At 46.9% G+C, this 23,758-nt stretch overlaps 1 protein-coding gene across 2 annotated transcripts in view; it reads left to right on the top strand.

The window, feature by feature from the left end:
• The window catches only part of LOC143768048 (uncharacterized), an 804,459-nt gene that overhangs the window by 521,575 nt on the left and 259,126 nt on the right, over window positions 1-23,758 (top strand). The gene's annotated exons all lie outside the window — the stretch shown is intronic.

Genomic DNA, 23,758 nt, shown 5'->3' with positions numbered 1-23,758 from the left:
AACACATATCCCATATAAACAGGTGTATATTATATTCCCTGAGCTTTATAGGTGGGAATGAACATGGAATATATGTAGATAATAGAGGAATTAACACATATCCCATATAAACAGGTGTATATTATATTCCCTGAGCTTTATAGGTGGGGAATGAACATGGAATATATGTAGATAATAGAGGAATGAACACATATCCCATATAAACAGGAGTATATTATATTCCCTGAGCTTTATAGGTGGGGAATGAGCATAGAATATATGTAGATATTAGAGGAATGAACACATATCCCATATAAACAGGTGGATATTATATTCCCTGAGCTTTATAGGTGGGGAATGAACATGGAATATATGTAGATAATAGAGGAATGAATACATATCCCATATAAACAGGTGGATATTATATTCCCTGAGCTTTATAGGAGGGGAATGAACATGGAATATATGTAGATAATAGGGGAATGAACACATATCCCATATATACAGGTGTATATTATATTCCCTGAGCTTTATAAGTGGGTAATGAACATGGAATATATGTAGATAATAGAGGAATGAACACATATCCCATATATACAGGTGTATATTATATTCCCTGAGCTTTATAGGTGGGGAATGAACATGGAATATATGTAGATATTAGAGGAATGAACACATATCCCATATAAACAGGTGTATATTATATTCCCTGAGCTTTATAGATGGGGAATGAACATGGAATATATGTAGATAATAGAGGAATGAACACATATCGCATATAAACAGGTGTATATTATATTCCATGAGCTTTATAGGTGGGGAATGAACATGGAATATATGTAGATAATAGGGGAATGAACACATATCCCATATAAACAGGTGTATATTATATTCCCTGTGCTTTATAGGTGAGGAATGAACATGGAATATATGTAGATAATAGGGGAATGAACACATATCCCATATAAACAGGTGTATATTATATTCCCTGAGCTTTATAGGTGGGGAATGAACATTGAATATATGTAGATAATAGGGGAATGAACACATATCCGATATAAACAGGTGGATATTATATTCCCTGAGCTTTATAGGTGGGGAATGAACATGGAATATATGTAGATAATAGGGGAATGAACACATATCCCATATAAACAGGTGTATATTATATTCCCTGTGCTTTATAGGTGGGAATGAACATGGAATATATGTAGATAATAGAGGAATTAACACATATCCCATATAAACAGGTGTATATTATATTCCCTGAGCTTTATAGGTGGGAATGAACATGGAATATATGTAGATAATAGAGGAATTAACACATATCCCATATAAACAGGTGTATATTATATTCCCTGAGCTTTATAGGTGGGGAATGAACATGGAATATATGTAGATAATAGAGGAATGAACACATATCCCATATAAACAGGAGTATATTATATTCCCTGAGCTTTATAGGTGGGGAATGAGCATAGAATATATGTAGATATTAGAGGAATGAACACATATCCCATATAAACAGGTGGATATTATATTCCCTGAGCTTTATAGGTGGGGAATGAACATGGAATATATGTAGATAATAGAGGAATGAATACATATCCCATATAAACAGGTGGATATTATATTCCCTGTGCTTTATAGGTGGGGAATGAACATGAAATATATGTAGATAATAGAGGAATGAACACATATCCCATATAAACAGGTGTATATTATATTCCCTGAGCTTTATAGGTGGAGAATGAACATGGAATATATGTAGATAATAGGAGAATGAACACATATCCCATATAAACAGGTGAATATTATTTTCAATTAGCTTTATAGGTGGGGAATGAACATGAAATATGTAGATAATAGAGGAATGATCTCATATCCCATATAAACAGGTGAATATTATTTTCAATGAGCTTTATAGGTGTTTGTTGCGCCCCTACTATTCTTGGCAGTAGATGAAAACTTGGGATATAAATTTAGGAGCAAAATAAACCACAACAACAATGATTAATTAACTCTCTCCTAACTCTTTAATCTTCTGAGAAGTTGTATAGGACAAATATATATAAAGTAATGAATATATCACGCGTGCCGATATGCAAAAACGTAGATACTATCTATTACTCAACATAAAAGTAATCTGAAGCAAGAAAGAGACTATGCATTAGGGAACAATGTGCATGAGAAGCACTTTCATTTGTAAGAAAATCTGCCTTATTTATATGAAATATGATATCCACAAACCTTCCTCTATCCATTTATAAAACAAGCTAAATAAATAGTAATGACTAAAAACATTAAATACCAACCTAAGGCCGGTTGCACACGTCAGTGGCTTCGGTACGTGAGGTGACAGTTTTCTCACGTACCGGAGCCACTGACACACGTAGACACATTGAAATCAATGCATCTGTGCAGATGTCATTGATTTTTTGCGGACCATGTCTCCGTGTGCCAAACATGGAGACATGTCAGTGTTCGTGGGAGCGCACGGATTACACGGACCCATTAAAGTCAATGGGTCCTTGTAAAACACGTACCTCACACGGACGTTCTCCGTGTGCAGTCCGTGTGCCGTGCAGGAGACAGCGCTACAGTAAGCGCTGTCGCCCCCACATGGTGCTGAAGCCACCATTCATATCTTCTCTGCAGCAGCATTTGCTGTAGAGAAGATATGAATAATCCTTTTTTTAGTTTGTTTCTCGTGTTTAACATAAAGATCCATGTCCCCACCACCCTCCCACCCCCTGTGCACCCGCCCGCTGTTATTAAAATACTCACCCGCCTCCCTCGCAGTGTCTTGTCCTGGCTGCAGCTTCTCCTGTATGCGGTCACGTGGGGCCGCCCATTACAGAAATGAATATGCGGCTCCACCCCTATGGGAGGTGGAGCCGCACATTCATGACTGTAATCGGCGGCCCCACGTGACCGCTCATACAGTAGAAGGTGCGGCCAGGACAGGACACTGCGAGGGAGGGGGGTGAGTATTTTAATAACAGCGGGCGGGCGCACAGGGGGTGGGAGGGGACATGGATCTTTATGTTAAACACGAGAAACAAACAAAAAAAAGGATTATTCATATCTTCTCTACAGCAAACGCAGCTGCAGAGAAGATATGAATGGCGGCTTCAGCACCACGTGGTGGGGACAGCGCTTATCTCTAGCGCTGTCTCCTGCACGGTGCGTATAGTACCCAGTCGGCACACGGGCGGCACACATGTGCCGCATGTGTGCCACACTGATGTGCCACAGAAACGCACGGGCACACGGACACGGATAATTCCGGTACCGATTTTTCCGGTAACGGAATTATCTGGACGTGTGAGACTGGCCTTATAAAGTGTGATGTGTTCGGGACCAATGAGCCTGAGAAGCCAGCACAGCTATATCTTCCTTCCTGAAGCTCTGCAGACCATCTGTGGTATCAGGTCTCACACAGCAGCTAGAGCCAGGAGACTATCTAGAGGGAGGGGCTTTCCTGAAAATCTGGTGAGAAGGGAGAAATGAAAAAAGAGCTGTGCCTGTCAGATCCATTGTTCCTGACTGAGGGTTAAGTATATGGATTTTTTTCTCTCGGGCGCCCCCTTAGTGTAGTGTGTGCTAAGTGTGCATTTTTGGTTGTTTGCTTTGCCAACATTTGAAAACTTAGGAGCAAAATAAACGTGCGGGTTCAAACACCTGTCAGCAGACGATGCAGACGACTCACATCCGTAGTTTAGCGCCTCCTTTCCGTGCGTAAATTGAAGCTCAACGGTTTTTCTTTTAAATTTATGGTAACAAATATGTATGTACACTTTTCTTTCCATCCCTAAAACCTTTTGCCTTTTGAAAAGATTTTTTATAATTTTTTCTATTTTTTCTCTGGCGCCCCCTTAGGGTCGGCGCCCTAGGCGGCCGCCTAGTTCGCCTATACGTTCGGGCCGGCCTTGCCTATAAGTTATGTTCAGTCTTTTTATTTATTCCTTTTCTTCTTTCTTTTTAGTTCGTCCCGGTGAAAGCTTTTGATAGCTTGGAGTGGGAGGTCTTGTGATCGGTCATGAGGGTCTTGGGTTTTGATCGCGTATTCCTGTCCTGGGTGAAGCTTTTATACTGCAATCCATGTGCCAGAATTAAAATAAATGGTTGTAGAGCAGAGGCTTTTGAGCTGTGTAGGGTAACTAGGCTGGGCTGCCCCCTGTCCCCTCTGCTCAGTAGCGTAGCTACCGGGGGGGGCAGAGGGTGCAGGCACCCCGGGCCCAGGGCTTAGAGGGAGCCCACCCGGAGCTGCGCTACTATAAGTGCATCGATCTCCGTGCTCTGCCACTATGGGGCCCCTGAGCAGAGGGGGGCCCGGTGCCAACAGTGGGCCCCCCGCCTGTAATCGCAAGGTGAGCTGTATCGGCATCTAGCCGATACAACTCACCGCATTGATGGGAGAAGGAGCGCTAAGCTCCTCCCATCATCCCCCTGTCAGCGTCTTTCCTGGCATCACCGACACTGACAGTGACGTCATTGCGCCCGCTGTGTCAGAGATGAGCGGGAGCAGGAAGCAGGAGGAAGAGAGGTGAGTATTTATTGTGTTTTTTTATGGGGGCTGCCTTAAACTCCAGGGTCTGCCTATTGGGGTACTGTCATACTACAGGGTCTGACTATAGGGGTACTATCTTATACTACTATACTACAGGGTCAGTCTATGGGAGTGCTGCTTTATACTACAGTTTCTGCCTATCGGGGTACAGTCTTACATTAAAGGGTCTGCCTATGGGGATGCTGCCTTATACTACAGGGTCCGCCTATAAGGGTACTGTCTTATACTACAGGGTCTGCCTATGGGGGTGCTGCTTTATACTACAGGATCTGCTTATCGACGTACTGTCTTATACTAGAGGGTCTGCCTATGGGGGTACTGTCTTATACTACAGGGTCTGCCTTTGGGGGTACTGTCATACTACAAGGTCTGCCTATGGGGTTGCTGCTTTATACTAGTTTCTGCCTATGGGGGTACTGTCTTATACTAAATGGTCTGCCTATGGGGATGCTGCCTTATACTACAGGGTCTGCCTCTGGGGCTTTTGCTTTATACTGCAGGATCTGCCTGTCATGGTACTGTCTTATACTACAGGGTCTGCCTATAGGGGTACTGTCTTATACTACAGGGTATGCCTATGGAGGGGCTGCCTTGTACTATATTGATGACTATCTGGCACATTATACTATATGGAGGCTATCTAGGGGGCCATCATACAGAGTGCGGATTACAGTGAAGGGGCCATCATACAGTGCTGGAGCCATCAAACAGTTTGGGGGCTACTAAGGGGCCAGTATACTGTTTGGGTGGTACTATACAGTGAGGGGGCATTATACTGTGTATAATAGAGCATGAAAAGTGGGCACTTATGGTTTTAGGGGAACTCCGGTTACTGTGACTGTCAAATAAGCACACAGGGCAATATTACTTTCTAGGGGGCACTGTTTTCTCGGGCACTTGCACCCGGCATTACTATATTCAATCTAGAGGATTGCTTTAGAATTTAGGGGGCACAGAGAACCACAAAGCAGGTGCAGTAATAGGGACACATACGGCAGCAGCTGCTCAGCAATGGGGAATCAGGTGCAGTAATAGGGACACATACGGCAGCAGCGGCTCAGTATTGAGGTATCAGGTGCAGTAATAGGGACACATACGGCAGCAGCGGCTCAGTATTGGGGTATCAGGTGCAGTAATAGGGACACATACGGCAGCAGCGGCTCAGTATTGGGGTATCAGGGGCAGTAATAAAGACACATACGGCAGCAGCGGCTCAGTATTGGGGTATCAGGGGCAGTAATAGGGTCACATACGGCAGCAGCGGCCCAGTATTGGGGTATCAGGTGCAGTAATAGGGACACATATGGCAGCTGCGGCTCAGTATTGGGGTATTAGGGGCAGTAAAAGGGAACACATACGGCAGCAGAGGCTCAGTATTGGAGTATCAGGGGCAGTAATAGGGACACATACGGCAGCAGCGGCTCAGTATTGGGGTATCAGGGGCAGTAAAAGGGACACACGGCAGCAGTGGCTCAGTATTGGGGTATCAGGGGCAGTAAAAGGGACACATACGGCAGCAGTAGCTCAGTATTGGGTGTTATGATCTGGTGGTTTAGGAGCAACATGGGACGTGCTCTGAAGGAGGTGGTACCTGTACTGACCGCAGACCCTGAACTTAACACAACAACTAGAAGTAGCCGTGGGATGTTCCTAACACTGCCTAGACACCTCGTTACAGCCTGAGGACTAAATACCCCTAAATATAGAAACAGGAAAGCTATCTTGCCTCAGATCCCCAAAGGATAGACAGCCCCCCACAAATATTGACTGTGAGTGGAGAGGGAAATGACATACGCAGAATGAAACCAGGATTTAGCAAAGGAGACCACTCTAGCTAGATAGATAGGACAGGACAGAATACTGTGCGGTCAGTATTAAAATACTAGAAAAATCCACCACAGAGATTACAAAATCTCCACACCTGACTAAAGGTGTGGAGGGTAAATCTGCTTCTCCAGAGCTTCCAGCTTAACTGAATAAATCCATACTGACAAAGCTGGACAAGAAAAAAAACATAGAATGCACTGAACTATTAAGTCCACAGCATGTGGACTGCAAAAAACCAAGCCAGGACTTATCTTTGATGATTTGGTCAGAATAGCAGGAGAATCCAAACAGAGATGTGAATCCACCAAGGAACAATTGACAACTGGCACTAAGGAAAGGGTCTAGCCAGATTAAATAGCCCAATCAGAACAGGTAATAAGTGGACGCATCTGATAATTGCTGAAATCCAAAGGAGCAGCAGTACCACTTATAACCACCGGAGGGAGCCCAAGATCAGAACTCACAACATTACCACTTATAACCACCGGAGGGAGCCCAAGAGCGGAATTCACAACAATTGGGGTATCAGGGGCAGTAAAAGGGACACATACGGCAGCAGCGGCTCAGTATTGGGATATCAGCAGGCTGAGGAGTTTGTGCAGGTTGGGAATAGATGGTGATGGGGCTGGAATATGAGAAGTGAAATGTGTCTTTGTTGTATTCTCTGCAGCCGAGTCTTGACTGGAAGAAGTTGTCATGTCGGTCTGGGCCAGATGGAAAAGACAGGAAAAGTGAACGATTCCATCAGAAAGGACATCAGCTGTAAGTCACCATCTATAACGGTGCTGTGATATCTCATATGTTCTGTAGGGCTGGTATGTACAAGCGGTAATATCAATATTGGTCTTTATATAGAGAATATCTTCAGTAACAGCACGGTCATCTGCTGAGGTTCTCCTCCACTATTAGGGGGCATCACTGAGTTGTAATCAAGGTTACCTGGTTAGGAGCCCACTCAGAACCTTCGCCCCCCCTGAACCAACACCCTAGCTACACATCCGCTTCTGCTGTTCGCATTGGTGATAGACCCCCGGCTATTAAACTCCGGACTAGTGGGGAGATAAAGGGCTTGTGCATCACTCTGTGGAAGGAAGGGCGGCAGTGGATAAAGATGACCTGTGATGTTCAGCTTCTGGAGAGATGATGCACACCAGAGATTGTGCAATCCAGACTTGTATATTTGGAAATCTCGACATACCGCGTAGGATGGTATACAGTAACTTCTCCAGAGTTGAGTCAGGTACAGCAAGTGTATTAGTGACAGTGAGTGAGCAGCAAGAGGTTGAAAGACTGATGAGACTAAGCCCGGTTCAAGCGTATCCTCTCACAACAGCATGTAAACTGAAAATGAAATGGCTGCCAGAGGAAGAGAAGACTTGACCCTTGAACTGGAAGTGGAAGACATGCCCACAAAAATAAATTAATAACAAGCTGCCATACGGAAAAAGGCCATTGGGTGGCAGCAGAGCAGAAATGTAAGAACATATATAGCATGAAAACACACATGGAAACTAAATAGCATAACTTACACGGAACAGCACAAATTTAGCATATATCTCACTTTTGGAAGCAGGTTATTTGGGGGAAATAATACGAAGCTCCCTACTCCAGTTCTCATGATTAAAACCTGGGAAAAAACTAATCAGCTCCTTAACCCCTTTACACCCGAGTGTGGTTTGCACATTAATGACCGGGCCAATTTTTACAATTCTGACCACTGTACATTTACGAGGTAATAACTCCAGAACGCTTCAACAGATCTTGGCAATTCTGGGAGTGTTTTCTCGTGACATATTGTGCTTCATGTTAGTGGTAAAATTTCTTCGATATAACTTGCGTTTATTTGTGTAAAAAATGGAAATTTGGCAAAAATTTAGAAAATTTTGCAATTTTCAAACTTTGAATTTTTATGCCCTTAAAACAGAGAAATGTGTCACACAAGACAGTTAATAAATAACATTTCCCTCATGTCTACTTTACATCAGGACAATTTTGGAACCCAAATTTTTTTTGTGTTAGGAAGCTATAAGGGTTAAAAGGTAACCAGGTATTTCTCATTTTTACAACAAAATTAACAAAACTATTTTTTTAGTGACCACCTCACATTTGAAGTCACTTTGAGGGGTCTATATGACAGATAATACCCAAAAGTGACACCATTCTAAAAACTGCACCTTTCACAGTACTCAAAACCACATTCAAGCAGTTTATCAATCCTTCAGGTGTTTCACAGGAGCAGAAGCAGCGTGGAAGGAAAAAATGAACATTTAACTTTTTAGTCACAAAAATGATCTTTCAGCAACAATTTTTTCATTTTCCTAAGGGTAACAGGAGAAATTGGACCCCACATATTGTGCAATTCGTCCTGAGTATGCTGATACCCATATGTGGGGGGGGGGGACCACTGTTTGGGCGCACGGCAGGGCTCGAAAGTGAAGGGGCACTTTTTGACTTTGTCGAACCAAAATTGGTTGGAATTGAGATCGGAAGCCATGTCGCATTTGTAGAGCCCCTGATGTGCTTAAATAGTAGAAACCCCCCACAAGTGACCAAATTTTGGAAACTAGAGCCCCTATGGAAATTATCTAGATGTGTGGTGAGAACTTTGAACCCAAAAGTGTTTCACTAACGTTTATAACGCCCGGGCGTGAAAATAAAAAATCCTATTTTTTTTAACTACAAAAATGATTTTTAGTCTCCAATTTTTATTTTTTTCCAAGGGTAACAGGAGAAATTGGACCCCAAAAGTTGTTCTCCGATTTGTCCTGAGCATGCTGGTACCCCATATGTGGTAAAAAAATACTGTTTGGGTGCACATCGGGGCTCGGAAGGGAAGTAGTGACAGTTTGGAATGCATACTTAGATGGAATGGTCTGCGGGCATCATGTTCCATTTGCAGAGCTCCTGATATGCCTAAACAGTAAAAAAAAACAAAAAAATACACAAGTGACATCATTTTGTAAACTAGACACACAAGGAACTTGTCTAGATGTGCCCCCTTCTTGTAACTAATCTACTGTTTCCTGTAAATCTAAGTAAATTAGTAGTGCATGGAGGTGTGGTACAATTTGAAGCAATTTTTCATACAGAGGCCAGGTTTTTCGGGGGAGGTGTCGCATTGATAAATGGGGTCCTTGCGTATTCCCCTTTTGCAACACACTCGGCACTTTTTTGCGCCTTACCTTTTTCAAGTTTGCGGGACCTTCCCTGGGAAATGCTGACCTGGTACAACAAGAGCACCTTCAGTTCCGGAAGTGCTGGGGCCCGATCCTTCCTGAGTGCCAAATATCAGGGCCTTAACCACTACCTCCTGGAACTGAAGGTACGACATATCGGTGTGGTGTGACAGCAGGAAAACGTTGAGCATTGCCGTCTGCACGGACAGGTTTTTATACCACACCTTGGCCTTTCTTGAAGCACTGTACGGTTGGAGGAGTTGATCAGAGAGATCAACGCCCCTCCATGTTTGTTGTACCCCGGTACACAGTCCGGTTTGCTGACCTTTGTAGAGATACCTCGTACAGTGCTGAGGGCGCTGCCATCACCGTGTACGGGTGGTCAAAAGAAGGACATCCCTCTTGCCCTTGGCCACACGCAGGTGGTGGCTACATTGGGCTCTGCTGTCACCTTTTCTGAGCATCTGCCCAAGTAGCGTTTTAGTGAGGCCTCTCTGATTTTTGCGGACAATACTGCAGGCTGTGGTACCTCATGCAGAGAGGGATTTGAAGAGTGGGATTCTAGAATAAAAGTTATCGGTGTAGAGGTGATAACCTTTATCCAGCAGTGGGTGCACCAAATCCCACAATTTTCCCACTCACTCCCAGGACAGGGGGACACTCAGGAGGTTCAATCCTGGTGTCCTTCCCTTTGTATACTCTAAAGCTGTAGGTGTACCCTGAGGTACTCTCACACAGCTTATAGAGTTTGACTCTATACCTGGCCCTCTTGCTGGGCAGGCACTGACGGAATGTGCGCCTTCCCTTAAAATGAACCAAGGACTCATCCACAACGATGTCCCTTTTGGGCATGTACACTTCACCAAACCTTACTGAAGTGTTCGATGACCGGCCGAACTTTGAACAAACAGTCGAAGTTGGGGTCATCTCGTGCAGGACACTGTCCATTATCGGAATAATACAGAAATGTATGGGTGACCTCAAATTGCGTCGGGCCATGACCATTCCGAACACTGGAGTGTTGTAAAAAAGATCAACACTCCAATATTGCCAAATTTCTGGCTTTTTCAGGAGCCCCATATGAAGGCCCAGGCCCCAAAACTGCATCATTTCTACTGCGCCTACAGGAGACCAGTTAGAATTTGATGAACCAGGGTTCTGCGCAAAAAATTGACGAGCGTACATATTAGTTTGCTCCACCATGAGGTTATTAAAATCCTCAGAGAAAAAAACTTTGAAAAAGTCTAGTTCTGTGAGGCCAGTGGTGTCAAACTTGATTCCTGATTCTGCCACAAAATTCCCACTCACTGTGCTCCTGGGTGTAAAATGATTTAACCCCTTCAGATGGATTTACAGTGTGGGACAAGACTGTAACGACGGAAGGTATGGAATATTGTTGTTTTATTACTTTATTTCAGGTGACAAGGGTCTTCAGGTGGATTAAGAGTATAATAAAATATTAAAACACCATGTGTCTTTATTTCATTAAAATACTTTTTAATAATGTGTGTCTGTTTTATTAACCATTTCGTACTATTGGATTAATAATGGATAGGTGTCATAATTTACTCTAGGCTAATAGGGATAAAAAAGGCCTGTCATAAAAAAGTCTAAAACATCAGGCCCTACTCTGAGAAGTGAACTGCGTCACTTATCAATATTCGGCGGCTGCTGGATGTGCACACGGGGGTGTGGTGAAAAAAAACAGAAAACAGCAGGCACGAGCTCTGATAAGTGAACTGCATCATTTATCAAAGATCAGTGAAAGTAGCAGTCACTAGGGAGCGCCAGGAAAGCGGTGAATGAGGTAAATTAATGAACGGTCCAATGCAGCTCCAGCCGTAAACCTCCAATGGAGGATAGTGTCTGGGACAATGTAGAAAACGGTCAAAGGAGCAGAAAGAACACAAGGTGGTAATTTCTTAAGCCCACAATGCGTTTCAATGGTAAACAGTCTTCATCAGGTGGCAATTTATTAATTAAAAGATAGGAAGGTATATATGTGACAGGCGACCAATCAAATGGTCAAAACAATTAAACACATGAAAAACAAGTCACATGACAGAATAAAATTAGGGGAAAAAAACCTCCAATGCTTCTAACTCAGTACCATCCACATTATGAACAGGTCGTCTATGAAGCGACGATAGAGCGCAATTTTGCCTGATGCCAGGTCCGACTGCGAGATGAAGACTGATTCAAACGCCCCCATAAACAAATTTGCATAACTGGGGGCAAACTGGGGGTCCTTGTGCTCCTTTGACCGTTTTCTACATTGTCCCATTTATCAAAGCTCGGCGGCTGCTGAATGTGCGCACGGGGGTGGCGCAAGGGGGGTGAGAAAGAAAAGCGAGCCCGAATGTTAAGCGTCACCAATCAACGCTCGGCGGCTGCTAAATGTGCGCACGGAGGTGTGGTGTAAGGGGGTGAAAAAAAATGGAAAACAGCAGGCACGAGCTCTGATAAGTGAACTGTGTCACTTCTCAAAGCTCGGCGGCTGCTGGATGTACACACAGGGGTGTAGTGCAAGGGTGGGGTGAAAAAACAAACAGAAAACAGCCGGCACGAGCTCTGATAAGTAAACTGAGGGGGTTTAAAAAAAGGGGAAAGGGAAGGGGGATGGGGTGGATGAAGAGAGATCGGGGATCAACACTTACAATATGTAGTCTCTCTTCTTTGTTCTGTCTTCTTTCTTTAGCAGGAATTGTGGTGTCACAGGCTCCTGGGGCACCACAAGTCACAGCACAGCAGGAGATCCAGCAGTTTGACCGCTCTGCAGGAATCCTCAGCTAGTGTGAGGATTCCTGCAGAGCGGTCACAGACAGGACAGAGACAGGTCAGAGAGCGGTCACACCTCTGCTGTGACCTGTCATGGGTGGGATCGATGATCACTTTGAACCCACCAGTCAGAGGTGGCCCTGGTGCGCCGGTGTTGATAGGCACAGGCCTAGGATCGGAGCTCACAGCTCCGATCCTAGGCAGGTCACCAGCAGGTGACCGACAGGGCACAGCGCGGTCACATCGCTGCTGTGCCCTGTGATTGGTGCGATCGATGTAATTGTCGATCGTGCCAATCCGAGGGGTTTTCGCTGATACCTGGCATTGCCAGGCACCGGCCAAGGATCGAGTACATCGGTACTTGATCCTAGCCTGGGACCTCACTATTTCAGCCAATCTGATTGCCTGTTCATTCTCATTGTTTCAGCCAATCGCAGTGATCGGGAGGCAGGATGGGGGAGGACACAGCCCGGGATGCCGACACGATCTTCCTCCAGGTAAGATGGCGTCGGAATTTTAATGTCATCGTCGCGTCCATGGGAATTAGGGCCCAGGTCACATGGAAGGAATAGTACGTCTGATGGCTGAAAGGGGTTAATATTGTTGGGTTTACTCCAGTTACTCCTACATGGCAAAACCCAAAGTTCCCGGAAATATTCAGGTCAGAGGGCTTTAGCCCCGGAGACGAGCAGGGATCCTACTTATAGATCAGCTTCAGTTGGATGGAGTCTTTATAAGGTTTCAGCAGTTAAGAGGTTAATTCCAGCTACCACATAAGGACTTTTTTCAGTTCCTTCAATTGAGACAGGCATGGCATAAACAGGAGTCCTGTACTCCGCTGAGAACACATAACCATTTATTGTTTTCTATGGTAGGGAACCAGGATTGAAACTTAAAGGGAAAAAAGTTTTTTTAGCAATTGAAAAAATTTAAATTTTTAAAATGTCTTAAAAATTATCATCATTTGTTTATGATTTAGTAAAATATGAAAAATAATTTTAAAAGGTTTGGTATTTCCACTTTTAAACACTAGGGGGAGCAGCTTACTGACAAGTAGACAGTCACCGAGGATGGCAGGCAGCAAGGATTCTGGGAGATATATGGTGGGGGGAGCAGGGTAACAGCAGCACAGAGTATTTCAGGAGAGCAGTGTGCTGGTCTATGGGAGTCACAGAGGGAGATATGTGGGGGAAGGAGCAGGGTGACAGCAGCACAGAGTATTTCAGGAGAGCAGTGTGCTGGTCTATGGGGGTCACAGAGGGAGATATGTGGTGGAGGAGCAGGGTGACAGCAGCACAGAGTATTTCAGGAGAGCAGTGTGCTGGTCTATGGGGGGTCACAGAGGGAGATATATGGGGGAAGGAGCAGGGTGACAGCAGCACAGAGTATTTCAGGAGAGCAGTGTGCTGGTCTATGGGGGTCACAGAGGGAGATATATGGTGGAGGAGCAGGGTGACAGCAGCACAGAGTATTTCAGGAGAGCAGTGTGCTGGTCTATGGGAGGTCACAGAGGGAGATATATGGGGGAAGGAGCAGGGTGACAGCAGCACAGAGTATTTCAGGAGAGCAGTGTGCTGGTCTATGGGAGGTCACAGAGGGAGATATATGGGGGAAGGAGCAGGGTGACAGCAGCACAGAGTATTTCAGGAGAGCAGTGTGCTGGTCTATGGGGGTCACAGAGGGAGATATATGGTGGAGGAGCAGGGTGACAGCAGCACAGAGTATTTCAGGAGAGCAGTGTGCTGGTCTATGGGGGTCACAGAGGGAGATATATGGTGGAGGAGCAGGGTGACAGCAGCACAGAGTATTTCAGGAGAGCAGTGTGCTGGTCTATGGGGTCACAGAGGAGATATATGGTGGAGGAGCAGGGTGACAGCAGCACAGAGTATTTCAGGAGAGCAGTGTGCTGGTCTATGGGAGGTCACAGAGGGAGATATATGGTGGAGGAGCAGGGTGACAGCAGCACAGAGTATTTCAGGAGAGCAGTGTGCTGGTCTATGGGAGGTCACAGAGGGAGATATATGGTGGAGGAGCAGGGTGACAGCAGCATCCTTGTCCATCCTGTCCTGGCGATGTGTGAAAGTGAGGTGACAGGCGCAGTCCGGGGTGACGCTGGGTGGAAATGTAGCCATATAGTAACAAAAATGAGACCCCTCACCAGCCCTCCCCTGACTGTACCTGCCCCTCTATTACCCCAGACCCGCGTGCAGGTGCTCAGCCAGAACCACCTAGAATGTGTCCCCTTTCTGCAGATAATACCGTCATATAGATCACACATAATACTTGGCGGCTCAGCAGACAGTATCACACAGGACAGGATTAGATACACGGCTCAGCAGACAGTATCACACATAGGTGAGGATTAGATACACGGCTCAGCAGTCAGTATCACACAGGACAGGATTAGATACACGGCTCAGCAGTCAGTATCACACAGGATAGGATTAGATGCACGGCTCAGCAGACAGTATCACACAGGAGAGGATTAGATACACAGCTCAGCAGACAGTATCACACAGGAGAGGATTAGATACACGGCTCAGCAGTCAGTATCACACAGGATAGGATTAGATACACGGCTCAGCAGTCAGTATCACACAGGATAGGATTAGATACACGGCTCAGCAGTCAGTATCACACAGGATAGGATTAGATACACTGCTCAGCAGACAGTATCACACATAGGTGAGGATTAGGCCGGCGTCACAGTAGCGAGTCTTACGGACGTATGAGCGCAGAAAATACGCATTGGACACGACCCAACGATTCTCTATGGGGCAGCTCCTATCTGCCGTATATTACGCATCCATAATATACGGTATGTTACGGGTGTAGAAAATCACAGCATGCTGCGTTTGTCAGCGTATTGCACAAAAAATACGCCAATGAAAGTCCATGGGGGCGAGAAAATTACGGATTACACATGGACCAGCAGTGTGACTTGCGAGAAATACGCATCGGTGTTCTATAGAAAAGCCGGTAATTCAGTGCGGTGTACAGTAAAATCACACTGACAGAATGGAGTTTAATAGGTAGAATAAATGTGTACACATAGAAAAGGTATATAAATTTATATATATGTGTGTCAGTGAGACACACACACATATATCTATATATATATAATTGTCTAAGGGTTTTTCCGTCTGTCTGTCTGTCCTGGAAATCCCGCGTCTCTGATTGGTCGAGGTCGCCAGGCCTCGACCAATCAGCGACGGGCATGGCGACGATGATGTCATAAAGGACGTAGACATCGTGCGCCTCTAATTTGTCGAGGCCGCCATTTTACGCCCAGGGCCTGTTAGGTGTTTCCGCTGCCATGAGAAGGGCCATGTTTCTGCGAACTGTCCTGTTACCACTGAACCCATGCAGTGCGACGTTACGGACTCTAAGAAACGCATGTCTTTGGTTACACGGCTAGTAAGTGTGAATGCGGGTCAAAATGATACAGCGAAACATCTGTGTGAGTTATCTGTTGATGGGAAAAATGTTGTGGCGTTACTAGACTCTGGAAGTGTGGTGACTCTGGTGAAAGCCAGTCTGGTGGCACATCCAACTGGTCCGTCTGACAAGTTTTCTGTAACGTGTGTGCATGGTGACACCTGCTCGTATCCTACAGCGGTCATATGTATCTCCACTCCCTATGGGTCTGTGCAGCACAAAGTGGGACTCGTTCCCGCATTGTTACATGATATAATCCTGGGCAGGGATTTTCCTCATTTCTGGCAGTTGTGGGAGAATCAGTTGCTCCTTCACGGTAGCTGTAACCGTGAATCTTCTCCCAGGCTATCTGGAGGTCCCGAGCTCCTGGAGGAGACCCCACAGGAAGATGCTGCTGGGGAGATTAGTGAATCTAACCTTCAGTTCCCCTTCTCAGTTATGGCGGGGGAAACTGAGGAAACTCAGCGAGAGGCGGAGGCAGACAGCCATCCAGCCCCCTGTCTGCCAGATTTGGAAGTCCAGGTGGATGACTTTCACAGCGAGCAAATGAAAGATCCTACTCTGGCTCCGGCTAGGAAAAACGTAAAAATAATAGATGGGGTACCCGTAGAACCTGACACCAGGCTAGCGTACCCGTACATGGTTCTTGAAAATGATTTGCTCTTCCAGGTAGAGAAAAAAGGGGAGGACACTGTGCAACGGTTAGTGGTACCCAAACCTTATCGGCGGAAGGTACTGGACCTGGCCCACGGACATATAATGGGGGGACATCTGGGGGTGCAGAAAACCACAGAAAGGATATCCCATTGTTTTGTGTGGCCCGGCTTACATAGTGATGTGCGTAACTATTGCGAGTCCTGTCCAGAGTGCCAGATCTCCGCACCTAAAACTCGGTTCCGTAGCCCTTTGGTACCTCTCCCTGTCATTGGAGTCCCATTTGAGAGAATTGGGATGGATTTGGTTGGGCCCCTTCCCCGGTCCGCACGTGGGCACCAACATATTCTCGTCATCGTGGACTATGCCACTCGCTACCCGGAAGCCATCCCTTTACGAAACACGGCTACCAAAACGATTGCTAAAGAGTTGGTACAAGTGTTTAGTCGGGTGGGAATTCCTAAACAGATACCGACCAGGGGACTCCCTTTATGTCAAGGGTAATGAAGGAGCTCTGCAGGCTCCTACAAATAGACCCATTGCGTACATCTGTCTATCACCCTCAAACAGATGGGTTGGTTGAGCGGTTCAATAAAACCTTAAAACAAATGCTCCGGAAGGCGATAGACAAAGACGGGAAGAACTGGGATTACTTGTTACCCTATTTGCTGTTTGCCATTAGGGAAGTTCCCCAGTCTTCCACAGGATTCTCGCCTTTTGAACTATTGTACGCCCGTCATTCCCGTGGTCTGTTGGACGTTGCAAAAGAAACCTGGGAAAGTCAAGTCACTCCCTTTAAAACGGTGATCGACCATGTAACACAAATGCAAGACCGTATTGCCGCGGTCATGCCCATTGTTAGGGACCATATGTTACAGGCCCAGGGAGCCCAGAGGCAAAGTTATGATAGAGGTGCTAAGGTCCGTACCTTTGCATCTGGGGATAGGGTGTTGATCCTAATCCCTACGGTGGATAGTAAATTTCTGGCGAAATGGCAGGGCCCCTTTGAGGTCATGGAGAGGGTTGGTGAAGTGAACTATAAAGTATACCAGCCTGGTAAAAGAAAACCAGAGCAGATTTACCATGTGAATCTGATAAAACCCTGGAAAGACCGCTCTGCCCTAGCGGTGGATATACCCCGCCCGGTTTGCGCACCTACCGTACCGGAGGTGCAGATTGCCGAGACTCTCTCGGAACGACAAAAATCTGAGGTGAAGCAGTTTTTGTTACAGAACCGACAGTTTTTCTCGGAAAAACCTGGCCAGACTAAGCTGGTGAAACATGAGATCGTCACAGAACCCGGGGTCACAGTCCATGTGAAGCCTTACCGGATTCCGGAAGCCCGCCGTGAAGCCGTCTCCCGGGAAGTGAGGGCAATGTTGGACTTAGGGGTCATTGAGGAGTCGCACAGCGCTTGGTCCAGTCCAATCGTGTTGATACCCAAGCCGGATGGCTCCATAAGATTTTGTAATGACTTTAGGAAACAATGCGGCTTCTAAATTTGATGCGTATCCTATGCCCCGGGTCGATGAGTTGATCGACCGGCTTGGTAAAGCCCGATACATTACGACCCTGGATCTAACAAAGGGGTACTGGCAGATCCCTCTGGCCGAGGCGGCCAGAGAAAAGACGGCATTTGCTACACCGGAAGGTCTGTTCCAGTATATCTACATGCCATTTGGACTTCACGGAGCACCAGCAACGTTCCAGAGACTGATGGATCGAGTCTTGAGGCCCCACAGGCAGTACGCTTCTGCCTACCTCGATGACATCGTAATTTACAGCATGGACTGGGGGACTCGCCTCCAGAAAGTACATGCGGTGATTGATGACCTGCGAGAAGCAGGCTTAACTGCGAACCCCAAGAAATGTCATATCGGGCTTGAAGAAGCCCGATATTTGGGCTACGTGATAGGCAGAGGAGTGATTAAGCCCCAGATCGACAAAATACAGGCTATTCAGAGCTGGCCGCAGCCAGTGAACAAGAAACAAGTTCAAGCGTTCCTGGGGATTGCCGGCTATTATCGCCGGTTCATACCCAACTTTGCAGCCATTGCCACCCCCTTGACGGATCTTACCAAAGGGAAGGATTCCGTCATGGTAAAGTGGACTTCCACAGCCTGAAACGGGCTTTGTGCTCTCAGCCTGTACTAGTGACTCCCGATTTCAGCAGCGAGTTTGTGGTGCAAACTGATGCCTCTGATACTGGTATCGGAGCTGTACTTTCCCAGGTGAGGGACGGAGTGGAACACCCGGTCCTCTACCTCAGCCGGAAATTAAATGTACATGAGCAGAGGTATGCCGTGGTTGAAAAAGAGTGCCTAGCCATTAAATGGGCTCTCGACTCCCTCAAGTATTACCTGGCAGGTAGGAAGTTTAAGCTGGTCACGGACCATGCCCCTCTCAAGTGGATGCACCTCCACAAGGACCGTAATAGTAGGGTAACTCGCTGGTTCCTTGCCCTGCAGGCCTACTCTTTCATAGTAGAGCATCGCCCAGGGGCGCAGATGGGAAACGCCGATGCCCTATCCCGAGTGCACTGTTTCGGGAGTGTCCTTGCTCGACCGGAGTGGTCTGAGCAGGGGGGGGGGGGATATGTAAGAGTCATGTCGGTCTGGTAGTTGGGGGCAGGTATATCTCGCCTAGATACCTGTCCTATGTGAGTTAGGCTGCTCAGTGTCTTCAGCATACTCATGGGTTAATAAGTGCAGGTTTAAAAGATGACCAGCTGGAGGAATCAGGCATCAGCCTGGGGCACACAGAATGCCTGTCTGTGTGGGACAAACGTGAGTGAGAGCTGTGCTCATGAACTGTGTAACGTTAGCTGGGTGGGAGAAGCCCCCCAGTTGTTAGATAGCATCGTATTTGTTTAGTTAGAGCCGGACAGGCTAAGGATTTATTTTTATGGTTTGTTTTTGTTATAATTGCTTTCACTTTAATAAATCTGACCTACGGTCAGTCTGCTCAGAATCCTGCTGTCCGCCTCAGAGTTTAATGCACAAACCACGTGACCTTTGACCCCAGCAAAGGCGATCCCGGAGTGTTTTGTCACAATATATATAAATATATATATATATATATATATATATATAATCTGTATATATGTTTTTAAGAATATTTGAGCCGATGGATCCATGATATGTCCATTTTGCCAGCCTGCGAGAAAAAAAAAATCGCCATACGGATGACACACGGATAAATTTGTGTGTAAAAATCGCATCCTCGCATTGATTACGGAACAGTGTTTTGGGACAATTACTGCGTGTTACGGCCGCAAAAAACGGACTGTATTTACTTATGTCTAGTGTGACACCGGCCTTAGATACATGGCTCAGCACAGTATCACACATAGGTGAGGATTAGATACACATCTCAGCAGACCGTATCTCACAGGATAGGATTAGATACACGGCTCAGCAGTCAGTATCACACAGGATAGGATTAGATACACGGCTCAGCAGACAGTATCACACAGGATAGGATTAGATACACGGCTCAGCACAGTATCACACAGGTGTGATGTCCTGATCAGGAGCAGTACAGAGGCCTCCCCTTCTGTCTCTGTGTTACCTCTGCACCATCTTCTTCCTCTCTATGGAGGTGGCAGTGATGTTACCAGTACAGTGATCTTGTGCCCCAGGAGAGATTATGCTGCCGGTGTGCTGGCTGCAGATGACAGGGAACGCCCGCTGACAGTGTGAGGGGTGACAGATGGAGCGGCCCCTCCTAGAACAGCGCGGCTCTCATTGAGCGGAGCGGTTATAGGGGGAGAGTGGAGCTCACATATACACTGTGGGCTCCAGAACAATGGCGCCGATCTCCTCCCTCTGCTGTGATGTGGACGGCCCAGGGGGCATGCTCAGATCACAGCAGGGAGCAGCTCAATGCTAGGTACAGGGTCGGCGGGGGACCACTGTCTCCTGTGCCCAGGGCAGCCGTATTTGCAGAGTACAAGTGTTGTGCTGGGACTCTTACACTCCTGAAAAGCAAAATGACAGCACCCAGTGGCTGCAATAATAATAAAAAAAAATTAAAGTAAAAAAAAAAATAATTTTGGATGAAAAATAATTGTTTATATAAACAATCCTTTTTAATACAGAAAAAAAATTGCTGCACCTTCCCTTTAAAGAGAAACGGGAGCAGGATGTTGGGGTAATTGACAATGATCAGTGGGATGACACATTATCCTCGATTCCCCAGCTGTCCACTAGTGAGGCACAAAGGCTGTCACAGATGTACCTGCTGCATCGGGTATACAGGACGCCCAAATTCCTGCATAAAATTGGGGTAAGAGAGGAGGACTTGTGTCCGAGATGCAGTTCAGGCCCTGACGATTTGCTACATGTTTTGGTCATGTGGTTTCATCTGGAATTCTTGGACCCAAGTCATAGACCACATTAACACGGTGTTTAGGGTTGTGATTCCTACACATCCTCTGGTTTGTGTTTTGTGGACGGGGTTGCTGAAGATGCAAACATAAGGCTGGCGGTTCCCTGAAAAATGCACACAGGAAAATTGCACACAGGAAAAATGCCCACAGGAAAATTCCCCACGTGGAAAATTGTCAATTACAGCATCACAAAAGTTTCAGATCTATGATATTTCAGGTGCAAGGTGAGGATGTTCACATAATATGTGATCAACTTGTGATTTACAGTTGACCTAGTGCAAAACTGCAAAAATGATGATCTGTGATTTGCAGCAGTCTGTCATTATTAACAATAGATAGATCTAGTCTGCTCTCTTCTCTCACTGATTCTGCCTTACTCTTCCCACCAGCCAAGAGCAGCAGCACAGGCAGAACCAGCAGCAGTGGGATCCAGAGGAGCCATCACTGCTATCAGTGCTCACAAAAGAATCACTGCTGCTGGCAGAGATATTTGGTCCTGGAAGCCCAGAAGGCACCGCAGAAAGGTGAGATTCTGTCACTTGTACCACTTTGTGTTCTTGCTGAGAATGTATGATGTGCTTTTGCAGTGGAGTCCGATGGGCCCCAGTGCGAAATTTGGCCCTTCCCCCCCCCACACACGTTGGTCAGATGTATGGGCCCCTGTAGTGTTCTAAATTCTATAAACACGTATGAATTGCCCCCCTCCCCCTTCATTATGTAGTAATGTCCCCCATACTGGTACATATGCCCATCATCCTGGTGAATATGTCTGCATCCTGGTATATATGTCCCAATGCTGGTGATGTACAGTACAATGTAAATCAATGTGAAAAAAAAAAGCTGTGCACATGGTGCAGAAAAATCTGCGCAGAAATGCTGCAGATTTCAAAGAAGTGCATGTCACTTCTTTTGTGCGTTTCTGCAGCGTTTCTGCACCCCTCCATTAATAGAAATCTGCAGTGGTAAAATCTGCACAAAAAAAAACGCATAAAAAACGCACTAAAAACGCATAAAAAATGCACCTGTGGATTCTGCCAGGAGATGCAGATTTAGTGCAGAAAATTCTGCACCACATTTCCTACGTGTGCACATAGCCTAGGATTGGGGACCACGTAAACCAGGATAGGGACATATATACCAGAAAGGGGGCATAAATACCAGGATGGAGATCATGTGGACCATACATACTACCGTGTTTCCCCGATAGTAAGACAGCGTCCTACATTCTTTTACCACTCAAAAGTCCCACTATGTCTTACTTTCGGGGGGGTGTCTTACATTGGAAAAAAAACCTGTGTGGTCGCTGGAGAGCTGTCACACCGACAGCTCTCCAGCGACCAACTATGCGAAGTCCCCTGGTAACCAGGGTAAACATCGGGTTACTAAGCGCAGGGCCGCGCTTAGTAACCCGATGTTTACCCTGGTTACCAGTGTAAATGTAAAAAAAAAAAAAAAAAAGTGAGGTGTCATATCTTGTTTTTTCCAGAGGTGATTTTGGAGTTTTTGGGCTGTCGGGACAGAATACAGTGGCTCTTCCTTTGCCTTTTGGTGTTTTTAATCCTTCAGAAAGATACTGTTGACTTCCATCTCTGAGGGCGCCCCAGTGCAGGCTGCAGTAGGCCGGCTCTGGCGGCGGGTCCATGCGGGGTGGAGTAGATGAAGCTGGCCGCTGCTTGCTGCCCCGGAGCGCACAGTCCGTGCGGGGGATGGTGCACCGGGCCGGGGGAGGACAGGACGTGCAGGTATCCGCCGCCCCCTGCGCCAACCACAGCGCCGCCCCCGGCCACGAACCACCCGGAGAAGCTGGAGCATTTGTTGGGGAGCAGCAGCTGGTCGTGCCCGAGGTGGCTTCCCTTTCTCATGGTACGGAGCCGCCGCCTTCTCCGCTCTCCTCCTTGTGACCCCAGTAATCCGCACTGCCCGGCCTGCACCCTACAAATAGCCGGGGCTGCAGTTAGAGCAGGTCCCCTCGGTGCTGAGGTGAGCTCGTCGGAGGGCTATCGAGCACCGGGGGAGGCGGATTGTACGGCTGTGTGTGCTCGGGCCCCAGCTCCGACCTCCCTGCCAACGCCGCGGCTGAAAAATGGCTCCAGGAAGCTGACAATGAATGACGGGATGCGGTTTACGCGCGAAGGTCGGAGCTGGGGCCCCGAGCACACACAGCCGTACAATCCGCCTCACGAGGAGAGCGGAGAAGGCGGCGGCTCCGTACCATGAGAAAGGGAAGCCACCTCGGGCACGACCAGCTGCTGCTCCCCGACAAATGCTCCAGCTTCTCCGGGGGGTTCGTGGCCGGGGGCGGCGCTGTGGTTGGCGCAGGAGGCGGCGGATACCTGCACGTCCTGTCCTCCCCCGGCCCGGTGCACCATCCCCCGCACGGACTGTGCGCTCCGGAGCAGCAAGCAGCGGCCAGCTTCATCTACTCCACCCCGCATGGACCCGCCGCCAGAGCCGGCCTACTGCAGCCTGCACTGGGGCGCCCTCGGAGATGGAAGTCAACAGTATCTTTCTGAAGGATTAAAAACACCAAAAGGCAAAGGAAGAGCCACTGTATTCTGTCCCGACAGCCCAAAAACTCCAAAATCACCTCTGGAAAAAACAAGATATGACACCTCCCTTTTTTTTTCTTTTTACATTTACACTGGTAACCAGGGTAAACATCGGGTTACTAAGCGCGGCCCTGCACTTAGTAACCCGATGTTTACCCTGGTTACCAGTGAAGCCTTCGCTGAATCGTCCGCATCCCGCAGTTAATGCAGCAAAAGGTACCGGTACGGCTTATATTTTTCCAACGTACAGTACTATGTCTTACTTTCGGGGGTGCGTCTTACATTAGCCGACCCCGCTAAAACCCCCACTACGTCTTACTATCGGGGGTGTCTTACTATCGGGGAAACACGGTAGGATGGGGACCATATATACCAGCATTAGGACATATATACC

This window comes from Ranitomeya variabilis, chromosome 4 (assembly GCF_051348905.1).
Source record: "Ranitomeya variabilis isolate aRanVar5 chromosome 4, aRanVar5.hap1, whole genome shotgun sequence".
In the NCBI taxonomy this organism is placed as follows: domain Eukaryota; kingdom Metazoa; phylum Chordata; class Amphibia; order Anura; family Dendrobatidae; genus Ranitomeya; species Ranitomeya variabilis.
Note: the sequence above shows the minus strand (reverse complement) of the source record. Positions and strands in the feature narration are given on the sequence as shown.